This window comes from Oryx dammah, unplaced genomic scaffold, assembly GCF_014754425.2.
Source record: "Oryx dammah isolate SB20612 unplaced genomic scaffold, SCBI_Odam_1.1 HiC_scaffold_16, whole genome shotgun sequence".
NCBI classification, from domain to species: domain Eukaryota; kingdom Metazoa; phylum Chordata; class Mammalia; order Artiodactyla; family Bovidae; genus Oryx; species Oryx dammah.
Genome location: NW_024070200.1, coordinates 35,920,560 through 35,932,719, shown reverse-complemented (window position 1 = coordinate 35,932,719; position 12,160 = coordinate 35,920,560). Strand labels below are relative to the sequence as shown.

The window sequence follows — 12,160 nt, the reverse complement described above, 5'->3', positions numbered from 1 at the left end:
AAACCAAAACATGGCATTGTTCAGTCACTAAATCATGTCCGACTTTTGCAACTGTATGATCTGCAGCACATCAGGCTTCCCTGTCCTTCACTATCTCCCTAAGTTTGCTCAAACTCATGTCCATTGAGTCAGGGATGCTCAAAATATGGCATATGTACAACCATGTAAGCCATCTGGCTGCCAGAGAAATGTGGTTTCTAATTTATACAGTGGAATTTTGGGGTCCTTCAAGCCTATCCTAGTCTCCTCTCAAACTGGAACACCAGGGACTTTGAATGGCCAGGAAAAGGGAGTGTTGACAAAATAAAGGAAAAAAGGATCTGACAACCTTTGAGTGCTAGGCATACTTTATTTTTAATCTCACAATAACCCACTGCAGTAGGTATTCTTAGTTTGGTGGTGTTTAGTTGCTAAGTCGTGTTGGACTTATTGTGACTCAATGGACTGTAGCCTGCCAGGCTCCTCCGTCCATGGGATTTCCTGGGCAAGAACACTCAAGTGGGTTGCTGTTTCCTTTTCCAGGGGATCTTCCCAACCCAGGAAGTGATGGAACCCCAGTCTCCTGCATTGCAGGTGGATTCTTTACCACTGAACAATCAGGGAAGCCCTATTCTTAGTTTACAGATAAGGAAATTGAAAAGATTAATGACTTGCTAAAGACAGCCCAGCTAGGAAGTGGCTAAACCGGAATTCTGACCAATACCTTAAGCTTTTCCCATTAAACCTATCAGACGCTTTGGGTTGGGAGTGGAAAGCAAGCCTTAGATGCCCCTCACCTGGATATTCCCAAACTGCCAATGGGCTTTAGCTAGCAAAATTGTGTCAGCAGGGCCCTAGCACTGACATCTTTTTGGCAGAGCTACTAAAGTGCAGACCCTAAATATCTCTCAATCACCACCTACCATAAGCACCCTAAAAACTGTGATTGAGGGTGTGTGTGTGTGTGATGCCTAGGCAGCAGGGTGTCAGAAAATGTGACAGTTTTGAGTCTATGTGTTGTGAGTTGAAGATGCATGTATGTGATTTGGAAACAAATTGCTTCTTTGGAGAAATTTTTTTTGAAAAGGGCCAGAAATCATTTCAAGCTGGCACAAGCTGCTCTTGGAGTCAGGAAGGGAAGGAGTGTGGGACAAGAGGGGAGGCTGTTTCTCTCAGAAGTCCCAAGTTGAATCACGGGTCCTAGTATGTCTAGAAGCAGCATGAGGTGGAATGGACAAAGCTCAGGCAGGCTCGGTTTGGCAGCTTGGTTTGGGCAAGTCATTCTAGTACTGTGAGCCTCCAGTTTGCTCAGCTACAAATACAATTCAACACAAAAGAGGACTCCTGGGAATCAGAACCTGGCTTCCCTGTGTGACTTCTCCAAGGCCCTCACACAGATTCATTCACTCTTTTGTTTTCACTGATAATCAGAGTAGGGGTGAGGTGGGGGTGGATGTAACTGTTAGTGAAGCTGGAGGGCCATTGTCTCCAAATCAAACTTACTAATTTCCCAGAGTCTGGGAGTGGCTGTGTTCTGCAGGGATCAATGTACCGAGCCAGAAACAATCACAGGACCTCTTTCAAGGGCCCCCCTTGCCTGACTGTTGGGGATACAGGCGGCTCGGGGGTGCATTAGAGTTACTGTCCTTGAGGAACTCAGTCTAGGGGGTGTTTAAGAGGGGATTCCCATTAGGGTGGTGCACTTAGGAGGGTAAGGAGTGTCAGTGAAGTCTGGTTCTCTGAGCAGGAGTAACTGTCCTAGTTTGCAGATGCTCCATAAGTAACCTCATTTACAGTACACCCACTATAGTTAAGGCTTACAGTCAGATGCTTGGGCCTTTGGCCTCCACAGAAGTTCCAAACTTCACTAGGTGTATTAAGTTTTTATCATCACATGTGATCTGCATAACGGCATGGACTGCTCTGTGAACTTCTTGTACAGGACAGGAGGCTGAACCACAGGAAATAAGAAGACCAAGTGGAAACCATGGGGCTCAACTTCCAGACGAATGTTCTTTCTGCTCTATTACTCTCCCCCATCTTATATTCATACAGTATCTGTTATGCTTTCATTTAGGGCAGAGCATCTTGGGAAATAAAGCCCAAATCTGAGATAGGGCTCCAAACATCATGAGATCTCTGTTCTGATATAGAAAAACTTGGTCTTCAGTCTAAGGGTCCCCCAGGCTGAGAATGTGCTTCAGCCTCGATGGCCCTGCCACCTGCTGGGCTTCCCACTGAATACACAGTCTTCACCTCCTGGTTTTTCCTTCTTTACTCCCTTTCCTTCAGTAATTCCAACCAAGCTGCCACCCAGATTCTAGTCCCTACACCTGAGATGACCTACTGCCCTTCCCAAATCAGTGTTTCTTCCCACCTGCTCTCCTTGGTAGCAAACTTTCCTCCCCATTAGAGTCCTCCCCACCCCCCACCATGGACTCAGGGAAGGAAGGGTCCTTACAGACAGGCTATCTTCCTACTCCAATTTTTCACCCCTATTTTTGCAGAAGAAAAACAGGCCCAGAGGGAGAAGGGGACTTGCCTAAGGATCTACTGCTAAATCACTGGCCTTGCTACCCAGATGGCCGAAGCACTAGCCTCAAGCTCTTCTACCTCTTCACACACCAGCCACTGACAACTTTCCCTCCATAACCCACAATGATCAGTCACCTAGTCCTCTTGAGGCTTTCTCAAACACATCTCCCCATTTTTATTCCTGCTTACCCATTGCCAGTACCCTAGTCAAGTCTTCCTTACATCTCACCTGAATTGTTGGGACAGCCTAACTGGCAGCAGGCTGCCCTCTTCTGCCACAGGATTTAAAGGCCCTTCGCATTCTGACACTTCACCTTATCCACACTAGCTTCCTTTCCTGAATATCTCAACTGGTCTTTCTTGCTCATTCACTGTGTAACCTGGCCCCAGGGTCAGCTCTGTTGAGCACAGACATGTGGCGTAGCCTCACCATCCCCCCGCAAAAAAAAAAAAAAAAAAATTTACAAATGATCCAGGGAAGCATCTGAGTCCGAATTTTGACTTTAGGGCTGCTGAAAGTAGGAAGGGTTTCTGGATTGGGGGACCAGGAGAGAGACAAGAAACATCTTGGCTCCCTCCACCTACCCCTCCCAACCAGAAGATGTACCTCTGTAGTCTTCAAACCGGTCATTACAAGCCTTTCTGCCTCCCCTTGCCGCTTGTAGGCACCCTTCTTTCAACCCACCCTCAGAATTCATCCAGCTGCTGGGATGTTCAGCATCTTAAATGGTAGTTCTGGGCCTGTGGTCCTGTGACCCAGCATGCTGCTTGTACATTCTGCTATACAAGTCTAAGAATTTTAACAAGGTAGAAAAGTCTTCTGCTCTCTGACTCCATCTTTCCAACTCTGGTTTTTGTTACTATAGCCACACTTGAAGAAGCTTTTAATACTGCTTTGCATTTATCATTTTGTGTGCTTTGCTGAAAATGAGTTAGTTGCCCCTCCGTTTCTGCCTGAGTGCCACCTCCTCCATGAAGGCTTCACCCAGTTTTCCTCAGCTAGAAGACTCCCTGCTCTGAGCCTCTGGAGGTGTCTATATACATTTCCAAATTGCCTTAGCTCTTTCTGTATCCTCTCTTCAGCTAGGTCTGAAGCCCTAAGAGGACACAGAGTGAGCATCTCATTCAGTTTCTGTAATGGCAAAAAGCAGCAGGTGCGGTATGAATGTGTCTGCCTCACCCTTGTAGGTGCTCAGGCAAGTGCCTGTTACCCCGAAGGCAGGACTTCCCGCTTACACCGCTCAGTTTTTAGGCAGGCGCCGGACACGGTTAGGTTACACAGCCAGGGGTGTCGGGACATTCCAGTCAGTCGCTAGGGTATCCTCGCCCGCTCTCTCTGCCCAGTTCCAAATGGGGTGTGTGTAAGAAGGATATGGGGGCCGGGTAGCCCCAATAGCTCCTCCTCCAGGTTCACCCAGCGGATCTTCGAGTCCCAGGAGGTCTCCTTCCAGTCCAAGGGCCTCAAGTAACTCCAAGCGGCGGTGCGGTAGAGATGGGGCCCTCTGCCATGGTTGCACCTCCCACTCACAGCTAGTTTAATTAATTTATTTCTATTTTTTGGAGGGAGGGGGCGTTCAATGAAGGGGAAGAGGTGGAGCAAGGGGAGGAGGCGGGCCCAGGATGACTGACGCGAGCACCAGGGAGCCAATGGCCCGTGGGGGGCGTTCCCCCCCATTCAGGACTCCTCGCCTGGCTCGGAAGGTATGTTAAACAGCTGCTTTTAATTTGGTCTCCCCAATCTCGGGCGTTTGGGGGGCTTGTTTGCCGGCCGGTCCCTTTGACCAGTCAGCCATGGTGCAGGCGCCGCGGGCCCTGGGACGGAGCTAGGGGAGGCTTGGAGTCCGGCGGCCGAGGGAGGCGAGGGGCAGGCCAGGAAGGAGAGCTCTTGGCGCCGCCCGCTCGCCAGTGTGTGTTTCCAAGCCGGGCCAGATCTGCGGGGAGGGGGTCTGCCCGACCCGGGGTCTCCAGTGTGCCGGCCGTGCTGCCTAGTTTATTTCACCGAGCGGTCGGTTTCGGTAGGTTTTGGCGGCGGACTGGGTAAGGGGCCGGCAGGAGGAGATCCCTCGCCCTGCTGGAATGCCGTAAAAAATTATTGTAAAGAAGAAAAAAGGGGAGATTCCGTACACCGACTGGAACCGGGCCCGAGATGCGGGGCGCGGGCTCGGCAGGGGGCGGCGGCCTAAGCTCAGCCGGCCGGGCCCACCAAACCGCCCGGAGTTGGTCGAGAGCTGGAGTTAGCGAGCGAGCCCAGGCCCGCAGCTTTCCCCGCTAACCACGCTGGGCGAGGGCGGCAGCCGCCCAAGGGTTTTGTTTCTGTCCGCAAACTTGTCGGAGGGGGCGGTGGGCGCGCTCAGAAGAGGCGCGGGCTCCTTGGGCCCGCGGTTGTTATGGACTCTGGGGGCGGGGGCAACGCCGGACTTGCGGGAGGGGCGGTCGGGGGCGGGGGAGGCCACCGGAAAGAGCCCCAGCGCCTCGGCAGTAGACCCATGCGCCGGTCTGAGCTCTCCGAACTCCCGGGCCGTGGCAGGAGAGCTAGCGTTCGGCGCCGGAACCCGGCCCGGGGGTGTGGAAAACCTCCAGGAACTCGGCGGCTTCGATCCGCAGCCCCAGCTGATCCCTTTGCAAACATGGAGCTGCCTCCTTCCCCGCCCACCCCAAGGCGGCGACGGCGGCTCCTTTCCCCTCCCCCTGCCGTGCTGCTCGCCCGCGGAAGGGGCGGGGGCGGGGGCACCGGCGAGTGAGCGCGCCCACGAGGGGGTAGCCTGAAAGGGGCAGTGAAGGTCGGAAACTGGGCAAACAGTCTCCACGCTAAGAATCGGGAAAAGGAAATGCATCAGCGGGCGGGAGGGGCGCGGGGGGCGCGCCTGTCAGCCGGGATGGCGGCCGCGGGCTGGGGGGCGGGGCGCCGGCGCGAACCGCGGAGGTCGGGCGGGGCGACGCCAGGAGAGGAGGCGCTGGGGCCCGGCCCTTGGAGCGCCAAACTACCCCTGCTTCCACTCCTTGGCCTAGCCTGTTTACTATACTCCGGCGACGGCTTGTGCAACCGGCCTGGAGGCGAGCTGAGGGGCGGGGCCTTCCCTCCTCTCTTCCACCAGTCTCGGGCTTCTTCAGAGGGCCCGCCTTCTCTTGTTTTCCACTGGCTGGGCGAGGCTCCCTTTTTTCCTGCTCGGTTGTTGATTGGATCACATTCTTCCCAGCTCCGCCTATCGGAGGCCGGGCTGGAGTTTAAGTTGCTAGGATTTTTTTTCCGTGAAGGGCGGAGGGAGGATTCCTGCGGCTTACGTGAGGCGCAAGGGTCCGCCCCTACTTCTGATTGGTGGGATGGATAGTCCCGCCCCGTACGGGGGAGCGAGCTTGGATGGGGAAGTCCACCCCTGTTCCCCGCCCCCTACCCTAGCGTGTGTGCGCGCTCAGCACATGTGTAAGGCGCGCCTTGCTCCTTCGAACAGTCCTCCCGCCCGGAAGTCCCGGGCTTGGAGCTCTTGGCAAGGGGGGCGGGGAGAGCCGAGAAAGGCACACGATGTTTCCTCCAAGGCTCGAGATCTGGTAGCCTTCGCTTTGAAGTTAGGGGTTGACGGTGTAGGGTGGCTTTGGGGGGCTTTGCTCCCGCGGTTCTGCAAGGGTTGGGAGGAGGGGGTGTGGTCTGTCCTTCCTCGTCAAGTACTAAAGTTCTGACCCTGCATCGTGGCTTTTCTCGCGACTCAACTTCCCGGAGACCGCCCTAAGCCTAAGCTTCAGAACGCTGCGGACGCTGCCAGTGTGTTTTCTTTCCAGCATAAGGCAGCCGCTGTCCTTACTAAGCTTTATCAAAACCTCTGAGCAACCTAGGATTGCCGTGAATGCTTTAGGCAATATCCAGGGCAGCTCATCCCCTGCTGACAGAGAAGTCGAGAGTGGCCCAATTCTGCTAGAGTTCCAAATGGTTCTTCGTGTCCAGGTGGGAATGCCGTGTGGCACCCAGTGCAAGGAGAGGAGGAAGACCCAGTTCTGCATATTTGCTGCTTCTTCGTAACCTCCTAGAGGTTTGGCCTGGGGGTCTCGTTTGTTTCGTCCGTGTGACTTATTTTTTGAGCTCCGTCCTGGGGCAGGGTTTGGCTCCCAGGGAGATTTTTCCCATCTGTCGGCTATTGATGAAGTTCAGTTCGCTGCCTTCCGGTTTGGAGTCCGCACACCTGTTGCTAGCGCTCATTCTTGTGGTCTCCGGCGGATTACGGAGGAAGGACAAGAAAGGACCTGGGAGTGAGCTACCTGGGGCCTGCCTCTTGGATACGGACTCGGCTCTCTTAAGGGAGTAGCTTTTTTGCGGAAGAGAGCGGGAAAACTCTAGTCCCGCCCCCTCCTCTCCTGGCGCTCCGTGAGCGCCCCCCAAAGCAAGGCCAGCGTCAGTTCGCCCTATTTAGTGAATAAATAAAAGCCACCTAGATATCGCTAGCATCTCGTCTGTGTTCAAGGCCATATTACCTAAACAGAGAGGGCCTAGGAACTGTCATTAACACTCGCTGACCAAGTAGGAGGGAACAGCTGTTCTTATTCCGTTCCCAACTCTGGAACTTTTATTTCTCTGAAGTGTGGTGCAAGATTCATTTATGCCATGGCCTGTTTGGTCTCCTTTCTCAGTCGAGTCTGATCCTCCAGATCTACCCTGGAGATCGCAATTGCCGTACGCTTCACGCTCCGCCTTTCAGAGGCTTGCCAGGGCGTTGGCTGTTAGGGCCCTGCCCTTATTTTGGTTATCTCCGCCCTCTTAGGACTGCATATTCAGGTTTAGGGAGTGTCGGTGTTAAAAGTATGCAGCCACCCCTAGATGCGGGCTGGACAACCGCTGGAGCTATTCCTCGACTTTGATCTCCAGCCCTTAATTCTGTATTCTACTTACTGAAAGGAGCTGTCGGCTGCTCCGCATATTTGTGTCTACAAGGAGGCATTCTGCAGAAATGTAAATTGTAGAGAACTGGATGGGAAGGATGAGATTCTCTTTCCCTTTGTAAGGGGGGTCCTCCACGGTGGCAATGCTGCCGCCTCTCCCTTTCAGATCCCAAGGCATCGGATTCCCCCTGCTGCGCACCGCATCACCTTCTGTTACAGGCCCTGGAACTCTGCGCTTCAGTCTCTAGTGTAAACATTCCACAAAAGGACTGCTAAGGTTCAGCCTCCTCGCGCAGGGCGGAGTCAGCTGCTTCCTAGACGGGCATCCTGGCCAATAGAGGCTCCTACCGGCGCCGAGACAGCCAGTCTGATGGTTGGAGGCGGGGCCTGGCCCGGCAGTGCGGTAGGAGGAGCCTGCTCACGGACATTTTACCCCACATCGGTTACTTACCTTCCTAGGGCAGCCGGAGAGCTGGGGTAGCCTTCCAATGCGGTGACCGGCGAGGGCGGGAGCGGAGTTTTTGGGCCTGTAGCTGAGACGGCACGGGGCGGGACATATAGACTCCTCCAATGAGATGCGAAGAGCTTCCCTGCTTCCTCCAATAGTATTGTGGCTTGGGGGTGGGATTCAGCAATTCGTCTCCAATAGGCGGGGTTGAGTTAGGGAAGCTCCCCGCCAATAGGGGCGTGGAGAAGGTGAGCGGCTCCCCCCCTCTCCCCTCCCAGCCGGGGGGGAAGAGGCGGGCGTCAGCAGGCAGAGCGCAGCGATTGGCTATATCTTTGACGGGCGGATAGTACGGCCTGTGCGGAGCGAAGTTGAGTCTTCCCTCTGCGGGGCGGGCCGGGCGAGTGGGCGGGATTTCCCGGGTAACAGAGAAGCGGCCGCGGCGGTAGAGGCGGCGGAGACGGTTTCTCCATCTTCCCCCCCTCCCCTTCCCCCCTCGGAGTTTCCCTCCCTCCCTCCCTCCCTCCTTCCCAGTCTGGGCACTGGGGCCTGTGACCGCTCCGTTAGCGGAGGGGCGGCTGCCAGTCCGCTTTGGCGGGCCTGTGCTCCGCGCGGTTCTTGGGGCCTCCCTGCCCCAGAGGCTCACGCCGAGAGGGACACGCAGTGAGGAGCGGCCGAAGCAGCTTTGCGGTGAGAGGACGCCGGGCCAGGGTCGGGGCGGGGAGCCTGGTGGCGGGTAACGCCGGAGCGAGGGTGTGTATTTGGGGGGGGCTGACCTCCTCGGCTTCCCGTAGAGCAGGAGGGCGGGAGGCGTGTGGATGTGTGAGGGGGGTGGGGGGCGGAGCGGGGTAGCTCTCGGTGCGGGAGGGGGAGGAGAGCGTAGTCCCGGTGCGCGCGGAGGGGGCGGGCTCTCGCGCCGCCGCTCAGGGGCGGGGCCGGCGCGCGCGTGCGATTGTGGAGAAAGGGGCGGGGCTGGGCCCTATGCTGAGTGCTCTTTGCCGCCGACCACCCCTCCAGTCCTCCCTGGTTGGGCGGGGCCTCGGCTGGGCGGCCTAGCACTGGCCTGCTGGGGTTGGGAGACGGGCTGGGGGTCTCCCGCCTGTGGCTTCGGGGCGCGGCAGGGAGGGGGCGTGAAATCTGCCTTCCTCCGCCTTCCTGGGATCCGGTTGGCCGGAGGGGCCGGACGGAGCGGCGATGCCACTCCCCCTGACCGTCCTCCCCCTTTCCCGGGTTTCCGCCTCCTTGGCAAGTGAGGCGGGGCTCGGGAAAGCCCGCTGTCCTGTCTGGCTGAGAGTCGCGGCGCCTAGATCTGCCCCGCCCTACGTCTCCATGGGGTGGGAGGAGCCCCCAGACTGCGAACTGTGGAGGTGTCAGGACTTTCTCTTGTGGCTCGGCCAAGCCTTTTGCCTCGGGCCCTAGAGTCAGGTGCCAGAGCTGTTGTCTCTGCTTTACTCGGTGCAGCATGGATGGCACTGTGCAGCCTGGAGAGTGAGAGCGTGGTCCACTTCACGGCCCTCTTGGTTGTAATTCTTGGGGCGAGGTGCTCAAGGTCCTTTCGTTGCAGTCTGCGGTCGAGGGCTGCTCGTGCTGAGACCGTGCTTCCGCAGCGGTGCTGGTTGGGGGGAGGGGCGGAGAGTCATCAGAGACTAGAAATGTGGCCGGGGACAACCTTTCCTGGAGTTCCCTTGATGTAGGGTTACCGAGGCTGAACGGGGCGGGGCTTCCTCTAAGCCAATGGGATGGTGGGTAGTTAGTTAGACTTGGCCACTGTTTTTTTGCCTTAGAACTTCACATCCAGTTAGCCAAGGAAAGGCTGAGAAAGCTTCTCTTCCCAAGACTGAGATTTAGAAAAGGAAGTGTTGGATTTGCATTTTACTAAATGATTTTTAATCAAAAACGGTGATTAAAAAAACCTGAGACTTTGAATAAAATATTCCAGATTCTTCAGCTCCTGCATTTTTTGAATGCCCTAATTGTACAGGCGATCTGCTACTTAATTTCACAAATAAGTAAGTTGCCCTTTAGGTAACTTTAGATGTTCTTGAAAAGTCTGGTTTTATGTAATTGTTAGAACATCTAGACCACTTTATATTTATATTTATAAAGCATAATGTTCTTACTCTATTTTATTAGAGAAGGGTGAATTTGAGGCTGGTGTATTGAGCCTTATGTATGTGACTTATGTACTGTTGCCCTGCAGTCTGTATTTGGAAATTGCCTTAGGACATTTCAAGGTTAATGAACCACTTTAATTGAGGATTTTGCTCAGAGTTGAGACATTTTTTTTTTTTAATTGGAGGCTAATTACAATATTGTAGTGGGTTTTGCCCACACTGACATGAACCAGCCATGGGTATACATGTGTGAATCCCCCTCCCACTTCCCTCCCCATCCCGTCTCTCAGGGTCATCCCAGTGCATCGGCCCTGAGTGCCGGAGACATTCTCTTTTCTTAAGAGAAATTACTTGTGTTTTCGATATTTTTCATGAGAAAATAAACATGGGACAAATATGTTTATTCCTTAATATCTTATCAAGCGCTCTGGCTAATTAGCTGAACTGAAATTCAGTTCTGGATTTGTGCTTTGCTCATTTGGGACTGAGAGCTTGGTGTCCTGTGCTGTACTCATGTGAAGAGATTAAGTCCCACCTTCTTAGCTAAAGAAGTTGCAGTGGCAACAGTAACTTTAATTTGCTTAGTGGTGACTGTAGTAGAACTGGTCTGGAGACAGGAAACCTGGATATTTTCCCTGTTTCTATCAACTGATAAAGTTGGTGAGAATAGCAGAGAGTTTCCATTGAGGACAGTTTGGTCAGCACATAATTCCCACTGTTTGTAGTGCTGTGTGCTGGGAAACATAGACCTAATTCATGCCCTTGAAGACTGTGTGGTCTTTTGGTGAGCCAGGGTCAGAAGTCCCACGTAGACTTTTAAGATTTCAGGTAAGAGCCTAAATAATGCTGTATTAAGAAAGTTAATATCAAATGTCAGTATCATATCATTTTGTCAAAGACCCTAGATAGATTTGCATTTTGTAATTAGGTTTCACCTAAAGAGTAAAAAGAAAAAAAAATTTTTTTTTTTTTTTTTTCCAGGAATGGGTTATGTAGTAATTTGATAAGATTCCTGGCAGAACATAATCCTGTTTGCATCTTCAGTGCAAACAGACAAGATGCTGAAGATCTTTGCCAGGCAGATGTTAATGGCTGTGAATTTTAGTTGGAATTAAAAGATTGTATCCATGGCATTCAGTAATCTAGTGCAGTGCTTTCAAAGGCTTTCTTACTCTTCTGGATAACTCTTATCAATCAAGAATTTGTTAAGCTTTATTTTCTGTAGAGTCTTATAAAGATGATGGTAAGTGCTTTTTCAGACTACACTTTGTCTCTCTTCTTGAGTAATAATGAGAACTTAACACTTACTGAGCCCTTTACTATGCCCCAGGCACTGACTTAAGTATGATACATTTATTAATGTTTAATGCTCACTATAGCACTGTGTAATAGGTACTATGAAATCTGTTTTAAAGATGAGGAAACAGTGGGACAGAGAAGTTAGCCATATGGTAAATGGCTAATCCAGAATCTGAACCCAGGCATTCTGGTTATAGAGTCAGGGCTCTTAATGCTATACCCCAGCTGCCTCTGGTCTATGGGTAGTAAACGGAGAAGGAGCAGTGTGGTGTTTGTTTGTTTTTTCTAGTTGTAGTAAAACATATAAAATTTACAATTTTATCTATTTTTAAATGTGTGATTCAGTGACATTAAGTGCATATACATTGTTGCGCAATCATCGCCTCCATCCACATTTCATCTATTCATATGATAAGATGTTTGGTTGTTTCTACTTCTTGTCTAAGTGGAATAGTGTCTATTCCACTTCTTGTCTATGCTGCTGTGAACATGGATGGATAAATATCTCTTCAAGTATCTACTCCGTATTCTTCTAGGTATATACCTGGACGTGGAACTGCTAAGACATATGATAATTTTATGTTTAATTTTTGGAAGAAGCAGCAATGTGCTTTTGAAGGCACGTTTGAGGGGTAAGATTGAGTTTCAGATTCTAAAGTTAAAATGAGTCAACATGAATTGTTGACCACCTTTTTTAAGTTGAGGTATAGTTGATGTACAGTATTATATAAATTTCAGGTGTACAACACAATGATTCACAATTTGTTTTAAGGTTATTGAGCATCTTCTTAAATAGTTCTGGATTGACACAGGGAGAGTGTTTGTCCCTGAAAAGTCTACATTCTTAGAAGGAAAGGTAAATATACATATAATGTGATTTTTACTACACGCCAGTATAGGTTGAATGTGTAAGAGTAAAGTA

The 12,160-nt window shown here is 52.0% G+C and overlaps 1 protein-coding gene across 2 annotated transcripts in view; it reads left to right on the top strand.

Moving 5' to 3' along the window:
• The first annotated feature begins 4,148 nt into the window (after positions 1-4,148).
• The window catches only part of SIN3A (SIN3 transcription regulator family member A), a 66,777-nt gene continuing 58,765 nt past the window's right edge, over positions 4,149-12,160 (top strand). Inside the window, exon 1 of one of the 2 annotated variants that reach the window (XM_040257266.1) lies at positions 4,149-4,215. The gene's annotated coding sequence lies outside the window, so the exon portion shown is untranslated. Of the gene's footprint in view, positions 4,216-8,236; positions 8,516-12,160 lie in introns of those variants that run through there. The other variant, XM_040257265.1, reaches the window with a different exon arrangement.